Source organism: Pogoniulus pusillus, chromosome Z (genome assembly GCF_015220805.1).
Source record: "Pogoniulus pusillus isolate bPogPus1 chromosome Z, bPogPus1.pri, whole genome shotgun sequence".
Taxonomy (NCBI): Eukaryota; Metazoa; Chordata; class Aves; order Piciformes; family Lybiidae; genus Pogoniulus; species Pogoniulus pusillus.
Window position 1 is genome coordinate 83,893,462 of NC_087309.1, and position 16,534 is coordinate 83,909,995.

Here is a 16,534-nt window from a genome sequence, read left to right on the forward strand (position 1 = left end):
TGGAAGAAGGTTTATATAGGAAGAGCTGGCTGGGCTCATTACTTGTGCTTTAAATTACTTTGGAAGAGGGAGAAGGAGAAGGCAAGGCTTACTGCAAGCAACTCTAAGATGATAATGGGGTGAGGTTGCTGAATGCCTTCTTTGCTTCGGTCCTTACACCTAAGGCTGAACTCTCCTATGTACTCCAGACCCTGCATGAAGGAGAGGAAGCCCAGAGGAGGGAATGCTCCTCACTGGTCAGTGCAGACTGGGTTAGGGATCAGTTACACAAATTGAACATTCACAAGTCCATGGGCCCTGATGAGATGCACCCAAGGGTGCTGAGAGAACCGACTGAGGTTATCACTCCGCCACTTGCCATCATTTTTGCCAAATCGTGGCAGGCAGGAGAGGTGCCTGAGGACTGGAGGAGAGCAAATGGCACTGCAGTCTTCAAAAAGGGCAAGAAAGAGGTTCCAGGGAACTATAGACCAGCCAGCCTCACCTCCATGCCTGGAATAATGATGGAGAGGCTCCTTCTGGAGGGCATCTCAAGGCACTTGGAAGAGAAAAAAGTTATCAAGAGTAGCCAGCATGGATTTACCAAGGGGAAGTCATGCTTGACTAACCTGATAGCATTCTATGATGCCACAAGCAAATGGGTAGATTCAGGGAGACCAGTGGATGTAGTCTGCCTTGACCTTAGCAAGGCCCTTGAGAGCATCTCCCATGATATCCTAGTGAGCAAGCTCAGGAAGTGTGAGATGGAAGAGCAGACAGTGAGGTGGATTAGGAATTGGTTATAAGATAGAGTTCAAAGAGTGGTGATCAGTGGTGCTAGGTCCAGCTGGAGAGCTGTAACCAGTGGAGTTCCCCAGGGATTCATGCTGGCTCTGCTGCTGTTCAACATCTCTGTCAATGACATTGATGAGGGCACAGAGTGTCTGCTCAGCAAGTTTGCTGGTGACACCAAGCTGGGAGGCTTGGCTGATACAGCTGAATGCTGTGAGGCCATCCAGTGAGACCTGGACAGACTGGAGAACTGGGCACACAGGAACCAGATGAGGTTCAACAAGGACAATTGCAGAGTTCTGCACCTGGGAAGGAATAATAAACTGCACCAGTACAGGCTGGAAGGAGATCTGCTGGAGAGCAGCCCTGCAGAGAGGGACCTGGGAGTGCTGGTGGATAACAAGTTACCCATGGCACAGCAATGTGCCCTTGTGGCCAAGAAGGCCAATGGGATCCTGGGGTGTGTTAAGAAGAGTATGTCCAGTAAATTAAGGGAGGTTCCTCCCCCTCTACTCTGCCCTGGTGAGACCTTGCCTTGAGTACTGTGTTTAGTTTTGGGCTCCCCAGTTTAAGAGGGACAGGGATCTGCTGGAGAAGGTCCAGTGGAGGACTACAAAGATGATTAGGGGACTGGAGGACTGCCTTATGAGGAGAAGCTGAGGGACTTGGGGCTTTTTAGTCCAGAGAAGAGAAGACTGAGAGAGCATTTAATAAATGTCATCCAGCAGTGTGCACTTGCAGCCTGGAGGGCCAACCAGATCCTGGGCTGCATCAGGAGAAGTGTGGCCATCACCAGAGAGGTGATTCTCTCCCTCTACTCTGCTCTGCTGAGACCCTACGTGGAGTACTTTATCCAGTTCTGGAGCCCCCATTACAAGAAGGATGTGGATGTGCTGCAGCATGTCCAGAGAAGGGCCACTGGGATGATCAAAGGGCTGGAGCACCTCTGCTACGAGGACAGACTGAAAGAGTTGGGGCTGTTCAGTCTGGAGAAGAGAAGGCTTCAAAGCGACCTTATTGTGGCCTTTCAGCATCTGAAGGAGATCTACAAAAAAGCTGGGGAAGAATTTTTCAGGCTACCAGGTAGTGACAGGACTAGGTGGGTAAGTTCAGGCTGGACATGAGGAGGAAGTTCTTCATCATGAGAGTGGTGAGAGCCTAGAATGGGTTGTCCAGGGAGGTGGTTGAGATCCCGTCCCTGGAGGTGTTTAAGGCCAGGCTGGATGAGGCTCTGGTCAGCCTGATTCAGGGTAGGGTGTCCCTGGCCATGGCAGGGGGTTTGGAACTAGATGATCTTCGTGGTCCCTTCCAACCCTGACTGACTCTATGATTTTAAATATCTGAGGGCTGGGTGTCAGGAGTGGGGGTACAGGCTGTTCTCACTCCCTCTGATAGGATGCAGTTCCCTGACTCTCTTCAAAAGAACTGAAGTAGGTTGACCATCCCACTTGTTTGTGTTCTCACGAATTTGTTTTCTGGGCTGGAATTGCCTTGCAGGAGGTGGGCATCTGTTCCTGATGGAAGAAACATTCACTCATTCAGATGATGAAGGGATGGTGCCCTTTGCCAGATTGGATATGGAGGTTTTAAGTTCCTCCTTCATCTCTTTCATGTTATCTTTAATGCCAACCATTGTTAGTGATGGTCAATACACAGACTCCACACAATTCAATGTGAATCCCACTGAAGACCTTTATTGTTCATTATGAGTCCATTACATAGTCCAGAGCATACAGCACACACCTACACATTAGCATAATCTAGGCAAATACAACCCAGTCTTTTACATACATCACACCTTGTTTTTTCTCACTATCTTTCCTCCTCTGTGGGAGGCATCCTGAAGCTGTGGAAGTGAAAGTCAAATGCTCACACTGCCCAATATCATTCCTTTTTACATTGCATTCTCACAATTCCCCCTTTTCATTTTACAATAAAGGCAGTTTCTCATCCATTGCAGGGCCCTTTCAAGAAGAAACTTAATGCTATCTTTTTTTATAGTTCTGGCCAAGAGTACTTATTTTAGATGTAGTTCTCAGGAGTGGTGTTCTACTAAAGAAGAAAATCACTTAGCATGGAATGGGGAAAAAACAAAACCTTCCTCAGTTCGATCAGGAGTGGGATAAAAAAGATCCCTTACAAGAAGTGATTTGTTACTACAAACTCTCACAAGCACTAGTTTAGAAACTGGGTAGTCTCATGTGAATGATGAAACAGGAGAGGTGGTTGCTTTGGTTGTACATTTTGAAAAGGAAAAAAAATAGATCTTCCCTAAATAAAAAAACTCTGCACTTTGTGCTTGTATTGACATTTGAGCAGTATGAGTGGGCATTGGACCAGGGATTTTGTTTCTCACACTGTATGTGGTATACAATGACAAAAATCTAAAACATTTCCACTCTCAGCGAAGTTCTTCCACTTAGTGTGATGGAGCACAGGGCTTTGGATTCCCCTTGAATGAGCTTAGGCCTTGCAATCAGAAATAAACTGCCTATTGCTGGAATGTGGGTTACTTTCAATAAACACTTTGACACAATTTGAAAGAGGAGTTTTGGGGGAAATGGGAATATACTTCTTCAGAGTGTTGGAGAACAGAACTGTGAAATTGCAAAGAAATTCCTATATGTCAAAAGGCTGAGTCTGATAGATGAATACTCTGCTCAAGTGGCAGCTGTAATAATCAAATTGGTAGAAAACAAACCAAGCAAGTGGTCTGTGAACTGTCTGTCTGAAAAGATGTAGTTAAAAAAAAAAAAGGAGAAACACTGGAAAGCAAATGCAAAAGAGAACTATTGTACTTCACTTGAAGTGGTGAGAAAAATACTACTGACTTGAAAAATATTGATGAATGACTTGGTTTCAATTCAGGACCAAGAAAATAGACTTTCAACAGGTACAAATGCATTTTCTTATTATTCATTCATTCTTATTTATTACTTTAACTCTGACAAATGCACACATGAGCTGCACATATGAGTTGCACTTCTGGCTTGGTTAAATCTCCTAGAAATCTCCTAGTCAAGTATCTGTAACATCTCCCCTCTGTTCCAGAGTAAGGTGTTACTCCAACTTGTGAATCAGCAAGTTTACTGGTGACTGAATGGGATTTAATTCCAAAATAGGTACTAGATATTTTTAAACACTAAAAAGCATGTGCATGTGCAAAAGTGCTGGAGTTTCATTTCTAACTCAAAAGAGCCCAAAATTGCCTTCTTGGTAGCTGCTTCTTGATACACGAAAGAGCTGATGAATGTAGCTTTTTTCATGAGGTGAGACAAAGGTAAAGCAAAAGATTGTTTTGTTGGCAGATATCCTTCACATAGGCCCAGTATCACAACCTCACTGTTCCCACATGGACTCCACGTAGTCACCAAAGCAGCATGGGACCAGAGTAAGCTTTAGGCAGATGAAGAGCAGTCTGGGTTAGTGTCTTTTCAGGCTCCCACAAGACAACATATACAGAAAAATGCTCTGGCCATTAACATTGTGAGAGAAAAACCAGGCAGCTTTAAGTTTGCATTATATGTCATGAAGAATCTGGATATGCTTTCCTTGTCTTGACAATTTGGCCTTGAAAATAATATATCTCTGCTTACAGAATTATGGAATTATTTTGGTTGGAAAACACTTCTAAGATCATTGAGTTCAACTGTCAACCTAAGACCACCATGACCATTAAAACATATTCCAAAGTGCCATGTCCACACTTTTCTGGAACATCTCCAGGGACAATTCACCACCTCCTTGGGAAGCCTGTTCCAGGAGAAATTTTTCCTAACATCCAACCTAAACCTCCTCTGGCCAGTTTCAAGCAATTTCTTCATCCTGAGGTCTCACCACACCCACCTGTTCTCCATACTATAACAGAATCACAGAACTTCAGAGATTGGAAAGGACTTCCAGACACAACCCAGCTTCTTCAGCTGCTAGTCATAAGACTTGTTCTCTGTACCCTTAGCCAGATTTGGTGGCCTTCTCTGGACAACTTCCCTTATAGTGAAGGATCCCAAACTGAGCACAGTATTTGAGGTGCAGCCTCACCAGTGGTGAGTACAATACATTAAAGTTCAAGGTTCCCCATCTTGGTTGGGCCAGACCCAGGCACAAATGCAGACTGGGTGTAGTGTGGGTTGAGAAGTAGCCCTAAAGAAAAAGGCTGTTCTTTGCTCTGTCACTTCCTGCCTCTTCCTCCTCTTCTCCCGGTGCTGGTGGATCTTGCATGGCTACACTAACCTTGGCTGAGTAGACAACAGTGGGGTCTGGTTTTCTCTCTGGAGAGAGAAGAAGGTGGCTATCAGCCCCTTCTGGGTTTGTCCAGGGAGGGATCTCTCTGTTATTTCTCAAATGTAAATAATTGTAAATACGTGCAAATATGTTTTGTACATATGTATTGTATTATATGCTTTGAGACATTAGCTTGCCATAAATATATAGCTTTGTCTTACTTCCAAACTTTCTGAACTAGTCTGTTAATTTTACTTTTGGGGGTAATTTTAATCCACAATTGTTAATTTTTCCTAAAGAAAATACATAAAGAATCTTCTCTGATTTAAACAATAGAACATTGAAATTCAAAGGTTGTTTGAAAACTGAAATACATTTTTCCCTCACACCCCTGCCTAGATTTCCCCACCTCCTGCAGCCCCATACCTCCGGCCCAGGCTTTTTGTGGTACATTGATAGAATCATAGAATCAACCAGATTGGAAGAGACTTCCAAGATTACCCCATCCACCCTACCACCCAGGCCTGCCCAATCAACTACACCATGGCACTAAGTGCCTCATCCAAGCTTTTTTGAACACCTCGAGGGATGGTGACTCCACCACCTCCCTGGGCAGCTCATTCCAATGGCAAATCACTCTCTCTGGCAAGAACTTCCTCCTAACATCCAGCCTATGCCTTCCCCAGCACAACTTGAGACTGTGTCCCCTTGTTCTATTGCTGGTTGCCTGGGAGAAGAGACAGAACCTCATCTGGCTACAGCCTCCCTTCTGGTAGTTGTAGACAGCAGTGAGGTCTCCCGTTAGCCTCCTCTTCTCCAGGCTAAACAATCCCAGCTCCCTCAGCATGTCTTTATAGAGTTCGTGTTCCAGGCCCTTCACCAGCTTCATTGGCCTTTTCTGGACATGTTCCAGGTGGCCTGACCAGTGCTGAGTACAGGGGAAGAATAACTTCCCTTGTCCTACTGGCCACACTGTTCATGATACAGGCCAGGATGCCATTGGCTCTCTTGGCCACCTGGGCACACTGCTGCCTCATCTTCAGGTACTATCTACCAGTACCCCCAGGTTGCTTTCTTCCTGGTTGCTCTCCAGCCACTCTATCCCTAGCCTGTAGTGCTGCTTGGGGTTGTTGTGGCCAAAGTGTAGAACCCTGCACTTGACCTTGTTAAAACTCATCCCACTGGCCTCTGTCCACCCATTCACAGTATCACAGTATTATCAGGATTGGAAGAGACCTCACAGATCATCAAGTCCAACCCTTTACCACAGTGCCCAAGGCTAGACCATGGCACCAAGTGCCACGTCCAACCTTGCCTTGAACAACCCCAGGGACAGCGACTCCACCACCTCCCCAGGCAGCCCATTCCAGTAGCCAATGACTCTCTCAGTGAAGAACTTTCTGCTCACCTTGAGCCTAAATTTCCCCTGGCGCAGCCTGAGGCTGTGTCCTCTCGTTCTGGTGCTGGCCACCTGAGAGAAGAGAGCAACCTCCCCCTGGCCACAACCACCCTTCAGGTAGTTGTAGACAGCAGTAAGGTCCCCCCTGAGCCTCCTCTTCTCCAGGCTAAACAATCCCAGCTCCCTCAGCCTCTTCTCATAGGGCTTGTGCTCAATGCCTCTCACCAGCCTCGTCGCCCTTCTCTGGACACGCTCAAGCATTTCTATGTCCCTCCTAAACTGGGGGGCCCAGAACTGAACGCAGTACTCAAGGTGTGGTCTAACCAGTGCAGCATACAGGGGCAGAATGACCTCCCTGCTCCTGCTGACCACACCATTCCTGATGCAGGCCAGGATGCCACTGGCTCTCTTGGCCACCTGGGCACAGCTTGTCAAGGTCCTTCTGCAGTACTCTCCTACCCTAAAACAGATTGACACTTGTTCCTAGCTTAGTGTCATCTGTAGAATTACTGATGCTGGACTTAATCCTCTCTTCCAGATCATCAGTAAAGATATTGAACAGGACTGGGCCCAGCACTGATCCTTGAGGAACACCACTAGTCACTGGCTGCCAACTGGATGTGGCACCATTCACCACCATTCTCTGGCCCCGGCCTTCCAGCCAGTTCTTGACCCATATCAGAGTGAATTTGTCCAAGCCATTGTTATAACTTTTTAAAGAACCTTACTATTTGTGTGCAACTACTGACCTTACGCCTGCTTGTTCTTGCAAATTGAGGACTTGAGTCTGCATACTTCACTGTATTTTCAAAGCCAGGGAGCTGGCTTTTAAAACTAAACTGCTGTTTCGGTTTGGTTAGAAACCTGAAGCACAGACAATTGAAAAAATAATCAATTTTTTCATCTTCAAATGAGGCTAAATGTCTCATTTGTAATAGAGTGGGGCTACTCCTTGTCTTAAAATGAAAAAAAAAAAAAATAGTCTCGACACAGGCCTCAATACCATGGGTATCAAAAGGAGAGATGGGGAGAAGGAAGCTTGATGCAAGCCAATCCAAATCCAAATCCAAATCCAAATCCAAATCCAAATCCAAATCCAAATCCATTTATTGCATTCCAAACATGTGTTTTTATGCCTTTCATCTGAAGGCTACAAACTGTACTAAACTGCAATTGGCTACATGTACTTGCGCTGGAAATCGCCTACTAATTGGCTTAAATTACATACTAATTGGCGTAGACATTCTTCATATTCTCTCAGCAACACCTACATTGTGTCTCAGCATTCTGTCAGCAGAGATAGGCGTAAACCACAGACTCCAGCCTTACATTTGTTTACATTTGTTGCACCATTCTCTAAGGTCATTCCAACCTTCTATCAGTACCTCTGAGCTCGTGCACTCTCACCTGTCCAAGGCTTATGTTCCACTACTTCAATTTCCAACAGATGTACCACAGTCAGACAATTCTGTAAAATCACTACATTTAATATTACTATATCCAACAAAATCTATCTTTAGACATTCTAAAACAACACCATATAGTGTTATTTTATATGGCAACATCTGCCCTAAACAGGAAAATGTGATTTTTTTACTGAACATCATACATAAATCCTAGTCCATAACATTTCCCCACATGCAATGTTGATACCTTTGCCTTTTCTGTATTACTTTAATTAAAAACACTTTTAAAAAATTGTAGGATAAATACAAAAAACCAAGGATACATAGAAAATAACCTTCTTAAAATAAGATTGGAAAGCATAAAATGGCTGTTTCGTTCAGAAAGTTGGCTTGTGTATTTCTGGTTATACATACAAGCTATCTATTTACATGTTCCTATTATTATTACTACTTTTAGTGGACAAAATCTAAAAAATATACATATAAAATTTAGGAGAGAGAGGCGCTCAAGTCATAGCTACTTTCATGGAAATAAGCCTGGAGAAGAGGAGGCTCGGGGATGACCTCATTGCTGTCTACAACTACCTGAAGGGAGGTTGTAGCCAGGTGGGGGTTGGTCTCTTCTCCCAGGCAACCAGCAAGAGAACAAGGGGACACAGTCTCAAGTTGTGCCGGGGAAAGTATAGGCTGAATGTTAGGAGGAAGTTTTTCACAGAGAGAGTGATTTGCCATTGGAATGGGCTTCCCAGGGAGGTGGTGGAGGCACTGTCCCTGGAGGTGTTCAAAAAAAGCCTGGATGAGGCACTTAGTGCCATGGTCTAGTGGACTGGACAGGGCTGGGTGCTAGGTTGGACTGGATGATCTTGGAGGTCTCTTCCAACCTGGTTGATTCTATGATTCTAAAGCCTGACCTGAGACACTTCTGTTTGGAGGAAACTATTAATCACAGGTCAAGAGCAAATGGGATCCACTTGAGCCTAGGGAGGTTCAGGTTGGATGTCAGAGAAAATTTCTTCCCAGAAAGTGTGAGTGGTTTTGAGAAAAAGCTTAATTAAGCATCTCAGATATTTATAGGTTTATTTTGCTTTTATCGAGCCATGTGTGGGAGGAATAATTTTCTCCTTTTCACATGGCAGTGTCTAAAACATGATGTAACAAAAAAAATCAATATTCTAACCAATAGCTTTAAATAGGAAGCCAAATGAGACCTGTTTTTTTCCAATTTGTGTGAGAGCAGGTGCTGGAATGCAAGCTCACACTGTGCTGTTACAGGTTGCCATACTTCACCCTAACTGCTAATAACGTACCACTGGGCAGGAAGCAGCTCTGAAGACTACAGTCTGATAGTGGAATCATTCTGCAACCTAATTGCTCATTTAAGATGTTTAACTTCTTTAAAACCATGGCATATACACTGTAAGGGTCTATATAATCTGTCTGGAGTTGTATGCAAGGTGCCAATGAAAAGCTTAATCAAGTGCTGTTTTTACTTACTGTTATAAACATTACTGTTAATTAAAGGTTGCTACAGAAAAATCCAACCAAAGACATGTGAGACATGTGAATATGCTTCAACCTTCAGCTGTAGGAGAATAAAAAATCTCTGAGTACATGGCATGATGTTTGGTCATGCCTTTGATTCTACTTCCCTTAATCAGTTTCTTTAACAGTGTGATTACGATGCTAGCTCTTTTCACACTGCCATTGTGCATACTGTGTTTTTGGACAATGGACTGTAAAATCCACAATCAAGGCAGGTACAAGCAAACTTATCTGCAAATATTTAGCAATAGCATTTCATCTTAAGGAGCAGCCCTAGATAAGGTGATCAAATTACATCCAGAGCAAAGCATGTATTGCCGGTTCAGAGAATTTTATGGATGTTATCTGACTGCTTTATCAGAAACTGCTATGAACTGAGGTTAGGCGGGTAGGTGTTGACTTTTGGTATCACCCTTGAACCAATGCGAGTTGAATATCTTGTTCAGTTCTCCTGAACAAGATTTCTGAGCCACAATCAGGTGGCATTACATTCCAAATGATCTGAGCAGAATGATGAAAGGTTGGGTAAGCCTTGAAAGTCAATGCAAGCTCAATAATAAAATGTGAAATAAATGTGGTTTTGACCAGTTGTGGTGGGTTGATCTTGAGTGGCCACCATGTGCCCACAAAACTGCTCTGTCAGTTTCCTTTCTTCAGCAGGGCAGAGTGGGAGTAAATAAGTGGAAATCAGAATCATGCAAGAAAGTAGGAGGGCAGTAGGTAGGACTGCAACACTAGACATCAGGGTAGTTAACTTTGAACTCTTAAGAGACCTACTTGGAGGAAGCACGTGGGTTAGGACTCTAGAAGGTAGGATGGCCCAAGAAAGCTGATGAATATTCAAGCTCCATTTTCTCCAAGCTCAAGATGGGTGTATCCCTGTAACAATAAATCAAGAAAAAGAGGCAGGAGACCTGCAATGATGAGCAAGAAAAGTCCAGAACAGAAGAAGGAACTTTACAGTATGTAGAAAAAGGGACTGGGCGCCTAGGAGGAATATAGAAATGTTACCAGAGTATGTAGGGATGCAACAAGGAGAGTTAAGGGCCTCTTGGAAATAAATCTAGGAAAGAAAGTGACAACAAGAAGGGCTTTTTTGAGTGCATTTGTAGGAAAAGTAAGACAAGGGAAAATGTGGGCCTACTGCTGAATGAGGTGGGTGCCCTGGTGACAGAGAATACAGAGAAGGTGGAGATACTGATTGCCTTCTTTACTTCAGTCTTCACTGCTAAGATCAGCCCTCAGGAACCCCAGTCCCTGGACATAAAAAAGAAAGTATAGATGAAGGAAGACTCCCACGTAGTCAAGGAGGACTGGGTTAAAGATCACCTAGGCAATCTGGACACTCAGAAATTCATGGGCTGTGATGGGAAGTATCCACAAGTGCTGAGGAAACTGGCTAAGATTATTGCTAAGACACTTTCCATAATTTTTGAAAGGTCATGGAGAATGGGAGATATGCCTGGAGATTGGAGTGTCACCAGTGTCACTTCAGCCTTCAAACGGGGCAAAAAGGAAAACCTAGGAAATTACAGGCCAGTCAGCCTCACCTTCATCCCTGGAAAGGTGATTGTAATGGCTTGGGAGTTACCTGCCCTCCCCACACTTAAGAAAATCACCCAGACTAGACTCAGATGGCTGGAAATTAATTGTTAAGCTATTTTTTACTGCTTAGCACAATATACAAGCATATATACAGTTATATACAAATTAAAGGCAACACAGAAACACAATTCCCCTTCCAGAAACAATCAGAGTCTCCAGGAGGGCTCCCGACCCAAACCCCAATCCCTCTCCCTCTTTCCCTCCCTTCAGAAATAACCTGATCAACCCACATATATCTCACAGGATAAATCTGGAGATCTGAGGTGAGATGTCATAAAAAAGATGGTGTGCTAGTTTGAAGCAAGCTAGAATGTTTTGGTAAAAGAACTAGATAGTGGGCAGTGAAATGAAAAACAATTGTGTCTCTTCACTCACAGTCATGGTGAGACCTCTGGGAAGAAGTAAACATTCTCCATTTTGTCTTTCCTTCTGCCTTTGTCTTCAGACCTAGTCACGTCTCATTAACCTTGCTCCCACTAACCTTGCTCCCTAACCTCTTGGCTGCACTCAAGACAAAGAACTGCCACATGAGAAGGCTGTGCTACCATTCAGTGAGACCTGGACAGGCTGGAGAGTTGGGCAGGGAGAAACCTAATGAAGTTCAACAAAGGTAAGCATAGAGTTCTGCACCTGGGGATGTTATTCACTGAGTACAGATTAGAGGTTGACCTTCAGGAGAGCAGCTGTGCAGAGAAAGACCTGGTAGTGCTGTTAGACAGCAAGCTCAGCATGAGCCAGCAGTGTGCTCTTGTGTCCAGGAAGGCCGGTGGTATCCTGGGGTGCATTAAGTAGACTGTGATCATCAGGTCAAGAGAGGTTCTCCTGTCCCTCTGCTCTGCCTTGGTAAGGCCAGATCTGGAGTCATGTGACCAGTTCTAGGCTCCCCAGGTCAAGAAAGACAGGGAACTACTGGAGAGGATCCAACAGAGGGTTACAAAGGTGATCAGGGGACTGGAGTGTCTTTCTCACTAGGAGAGGCTGAGAGACCTGGGGCTGTTTAGCCTGGAGAAGACTGAGATGGGATCTTATCAAAGATTATGAGTTTCCAAAAGGCAGGTGTCAAGGGGATGGGACCAGACTCTTCAGCGATGCCCAGAGACAGGGCAGACAGATTCAATCCCTGCCAGACCCAGTATATGGCTGTGCATGATACAGTACTGAGTTGATGGTGAGAGGTTTTTTTACTTGTTTGTGGAAGTTGTTTGTTTTGTGTTTTTTTTTTTTTAATAAGTTTTGTTTTCATTTTCACTCTCCTGGTTCTGTAAAAGATGAGTTCTGCCAGACAGTTGAGCCAAACTCTGTTCTTGAACAACCCAAAAATTAATCTCAGCCCATAAAATTCATGCATGTTTAAAGAAAAAGTAAGGGAGATGGTGTGGAAACTAACATAAAGAACTGTGCTAGTTTGAAGCTAGCTAAAATGTTTTGGTGAGAAGAATTAGATCACAGGCTGTGAAAGGGAAACAGGATTATGTCTACTTCACTCATAGGCTTGCTGAGAGGTATAAGAACAAGAATCCAAACACAGATAAGGCACTTATTCTTCTGCTGGGGAGCTCAGAGCTGCATTTTTTCTCTCTCTAGCCTCTCTGCCATTTCTCTGATTAATCCACTTTGCTTCCTAATCCCCTGGCCGAACCTCCATTCTTCCTTGGGACTGGGGTAAAGTTGAGAGGGGTAGGGGGAAGGTGGAAAGGCAGTTGGAAGCCCCTCCTGGGGACTCAGGTTTCTGGGAGGGGAGTTGTGTTTCTCTATTACCTTTTACCTTGTCTATTTCTGTATATAACTGTATATACTGTAAATATCTGCTTGTATATTGAGCTAAGCTGTAAATAATAAGCTCCATTCAAATTTCCAGCTCAGCTAAGTCTAGTATGAGTGATTTCCTAAGTGTGTATGTGTGTGGCGAGGGGAAGGTGGGGGGAGTGGGGGTGTGAGGGGGGCAGAGAACACCCAAACCATCACAAGAATTAACTGAAGATAATGGTTCCTATATTAATTACTTGGAGTAGTACAGTTTTGCAGCAGGCTGCAGCGCGGGTAAGAACAAGTTGATCTGTATCCTGGAATTAAACACTCTAACCGGGCAAGCTCTGTTACTCAGGAGTAACTGCAAGAACGTGAAGAAAAATTTGTAGCAGTAAGTAACTAAAGAAATGTTAAATAATTTATGATATCTGATATCTGAAGCAAAATAATGTCTAGTTGTATGAACATAATATGGGCCATGTGCATTGAATATCGAAATAGTCCCCAAGTAGTATGAACGCAGCTTGCACCTGTATGAAAACGTAAAGCCAAAATTCCTAAAGAGATAGCAACATGAGGTATAACTCCCAGCACCTGCCCTGCTGCATCTGCTGTCAAGCCCTAAACAGCCAGGTGCAACCTCGAAGATTAAAGTGACCAGCTAAGATGTCATCAGAGACAAGACTGTAATACCTGATCATCTTCCTTTGCGTCTGCAAACTTAAACCCAGTGTTTAATACACAGCTACAAACAGATTGCAGTGGTTTGTTTCTGGTGAGTAATGTTCCCATTAACCCAGCAGAGGGAAATCTGGAGACGTTGTCAAAGCAGACCTAGTTTTACAGAAATAAAACCAGCTTGGTGTCATAAATATATAGGAATTACTTAGGAAGGACTTTCTTTTTAACTATGAGGCTACAGACAATGATCGACTGATATTACTGCTTAGTATGCGTTATGACAGATGTGATTTTAAACTGTACTCCCAAGAATAAGATCTGAGGCATCAAATACATACTTATTTTTCTGTAAGAACTGTTAGGTTTGATAAGTTATGTAAGCTTTCAAGATCTGGATAGAGGTAAGATAATACTATTTGGATTTTTTCTTCTTATTATTTACATATTTTATGTGTGTCAAAAGTAGCTGACAGACCTTCACAAAAACACAGAAGGCATGTTTTAATATATTAAAAGCATCAGAATTTATTGAAAACTATGTAAGCTACTCAAAGCAAACTCTTCTGATGCTTAACAGAAAGTTTTGTCCATTACAGTAATAAGTGGAACGGTGCCAGGAAAATGACTGCAGCATAGACACAGCCATACTGGCAAAACTATAAATGGTAATGATTATGTAGAAGCCTTTTTTCCCCTCATTGTTCATCTTCTGCAGAGGCAAGAAAGACTAATGCAATAGTATCTATGTAAGGGGGTTCTGCTGACTTACATTTATTGGTCAGTGACAGGAACTCCAGATGCCTGGGCAATGTTTAAATGACTGAACTCTACAACAAAAGTAACCATATGGAAATGAGAAATTCAAGATTAGTCATAACAGCAAGGAAGAATAATGTCATCATTATTATTAGTAGTAGTAGCAGCAGTAGTAGTAGTGGAACCAGAGCATAAATCACCACTGCTGTGAATCTTAAGATCAATTTAGTCTCTTGTTCTAAAGGAATAAAAAGTCTGATGACAGCCATGCAGTAACAAGCCAGAATTATTCTAAAATGATAGAAAGTAAAACCTTTGCAGAAGCAAACAACCACAGACTCCTACCCAATTTACTGAGAAAATCTCTGTGGCTTTCTGTATAAGTTCTTACCACAGAACTGCACTTCAAGATTTGAACTTTCATTTTAATACTGCTTTTTCTGAAAAGGAAAAATAAGTATGTGAGAAACTGAACCAGATGCACACTGCTACTTAAAGCCTCAGAATGCTGACTCACTGTCACAAGAACTTCAGCTCTAGCGATTGATTTCTCTCTTCCTCTCCCCAGCCTTTGCCAGAGGCTGTTGTCCTCAGCACTTTAGGAGCAGTCAGCAAGGACTTGTATCTGCTCCTTTTATTCCTGAATTCAGAATACGAGTTAAGGTCAACAGCAATCTATGCATGTCAAGCTGGAAGCAACAGTAGGGCTGTAAATAATGTGCCATCCTTGGTATAGAAGCTGTGGGTCCGTTGACCCAGAGCAAAGCTGGAGCTTTTTGTTTGCTTATTTAATAGTTTTTTTTAACTACAGACAGTTCCATAGTTTGGTTAACTTGTGGCTTTAGAGGCAGTCTCACAAGCTTTGCAACGACAAATCCAGGGGAGAACATGGTAGGGGGAAGAAGCCTGAGGACAAGGAGGCAGGGATTGCTTCATTGTTTTTGCCAGGAAACCTCTCTATGGTCATAGCCAGCATGAGGGAAGGGAACTGTATTGACTGTGGGGGACAGGAGCTGCTTTTGTGGCTGCAGTTGAGTCTACTGCAAGTATAATTAAACAAAGTCTGTCTAGTCAGTGTGTGAATTCCACCATTTGTCTCAAGGACAAACCAACTGAGCAACCATGGCGAGTCCCATTCGCAAGCGCAAGTGCAGCTCTAGGTGTTAAACTCCTCCTGTTTATGCTGAACCTGGCAGCCAGGTGTTTTTGAGCTCCACCTTTAGGATTTTTGTGTTAAAGCCCTTGTCATCACTGCATCAGTCTGCACGGAGCTGAAAGCGTGGACATGAATTGGTTGTGGCAATTAATGAGGCAGGAATTATAAAACACATGGTTATTTTATTTTCAAGAAAGGCCCTCCCACAAAATCTGTGTAAATCAGTTACATTTGGGTTCTAATTCAGTCAGGAAAATGTTCACAAGGATGCTCATGGGCAATTCATTCATTTAGGAGAATCAGAAAATCGGAAAAGTTTAGCCACAAAATGGCTCTGTCTCACAAATACATAGCCTGGAGCCCTAGGGAAAGTCTATTCTACTCAGAGCAGTGGAGTAGAATGCAGAGATAGTCCCTGGCTCCTTTGCAACAGTGTTGGGACTGCTCAGGGTCTTGATAGCCATTGAGAGGCTTCTAGATCTTCCCAGGCTCTAGCAGGGTGCTGGAAAAGAGGCAGGCAATCTCTGACCTGATCCTGGTTCCTCTTGGCATGGAGGTTTGCAGAGGTGCAGGCTGGATCTGTTGCATGTGTGCAGAGAGCAAAATGTCACTGGTGCTTCCCACCAGATTGTGAGGCACTTAATGCCTTCTCCTGGTAAACTTAAGGCCCTTAAGTTTCCAGGTAGTTCAAGCCCAGAATATCAGGGCTAAGCTGGTCTGAAGCACAAAGCAGAGCAGAATCTGTTGTCCAAACTGAAAGCATTGAGGCAGAGCAGAGCAAAACACACTGAGGCAGAACAGTGAGGCAGAAGCAACACAACTGATTGCAACTTGGGTCAATTTGTATTATTTGCCCAAGTGCAATGGCTCCTTTGACCACAGAGATTCACCAATCAAAATGGCATTTGCAAAGCTGATCACATTAGGCGAAACCAGGACTTGCTCACCATTATTTGGGCAAAACACTAACAAGTATCTAAACACCTATGGGTACCTGTTTATCAATTTGGCAGGGGACATAATGGTCCAAGCCTTTGTTTTCCTCCCACTCTTGCTTCCCCCATCAGCAGAAGGGTGGGGCAAGCCAGGAGATCTATCAGGCCTATTAGCCTTCCAGGACAAGGTGAAAAATGAAGAACACTGAAATAATCACATCATTAAAAAAAAAACAAGCAACTCAGAAGTGTCTGAATTGCTAATCTGCAATGCTGGGATGACTTTTAATCATCTTCAGCAACTTGACTT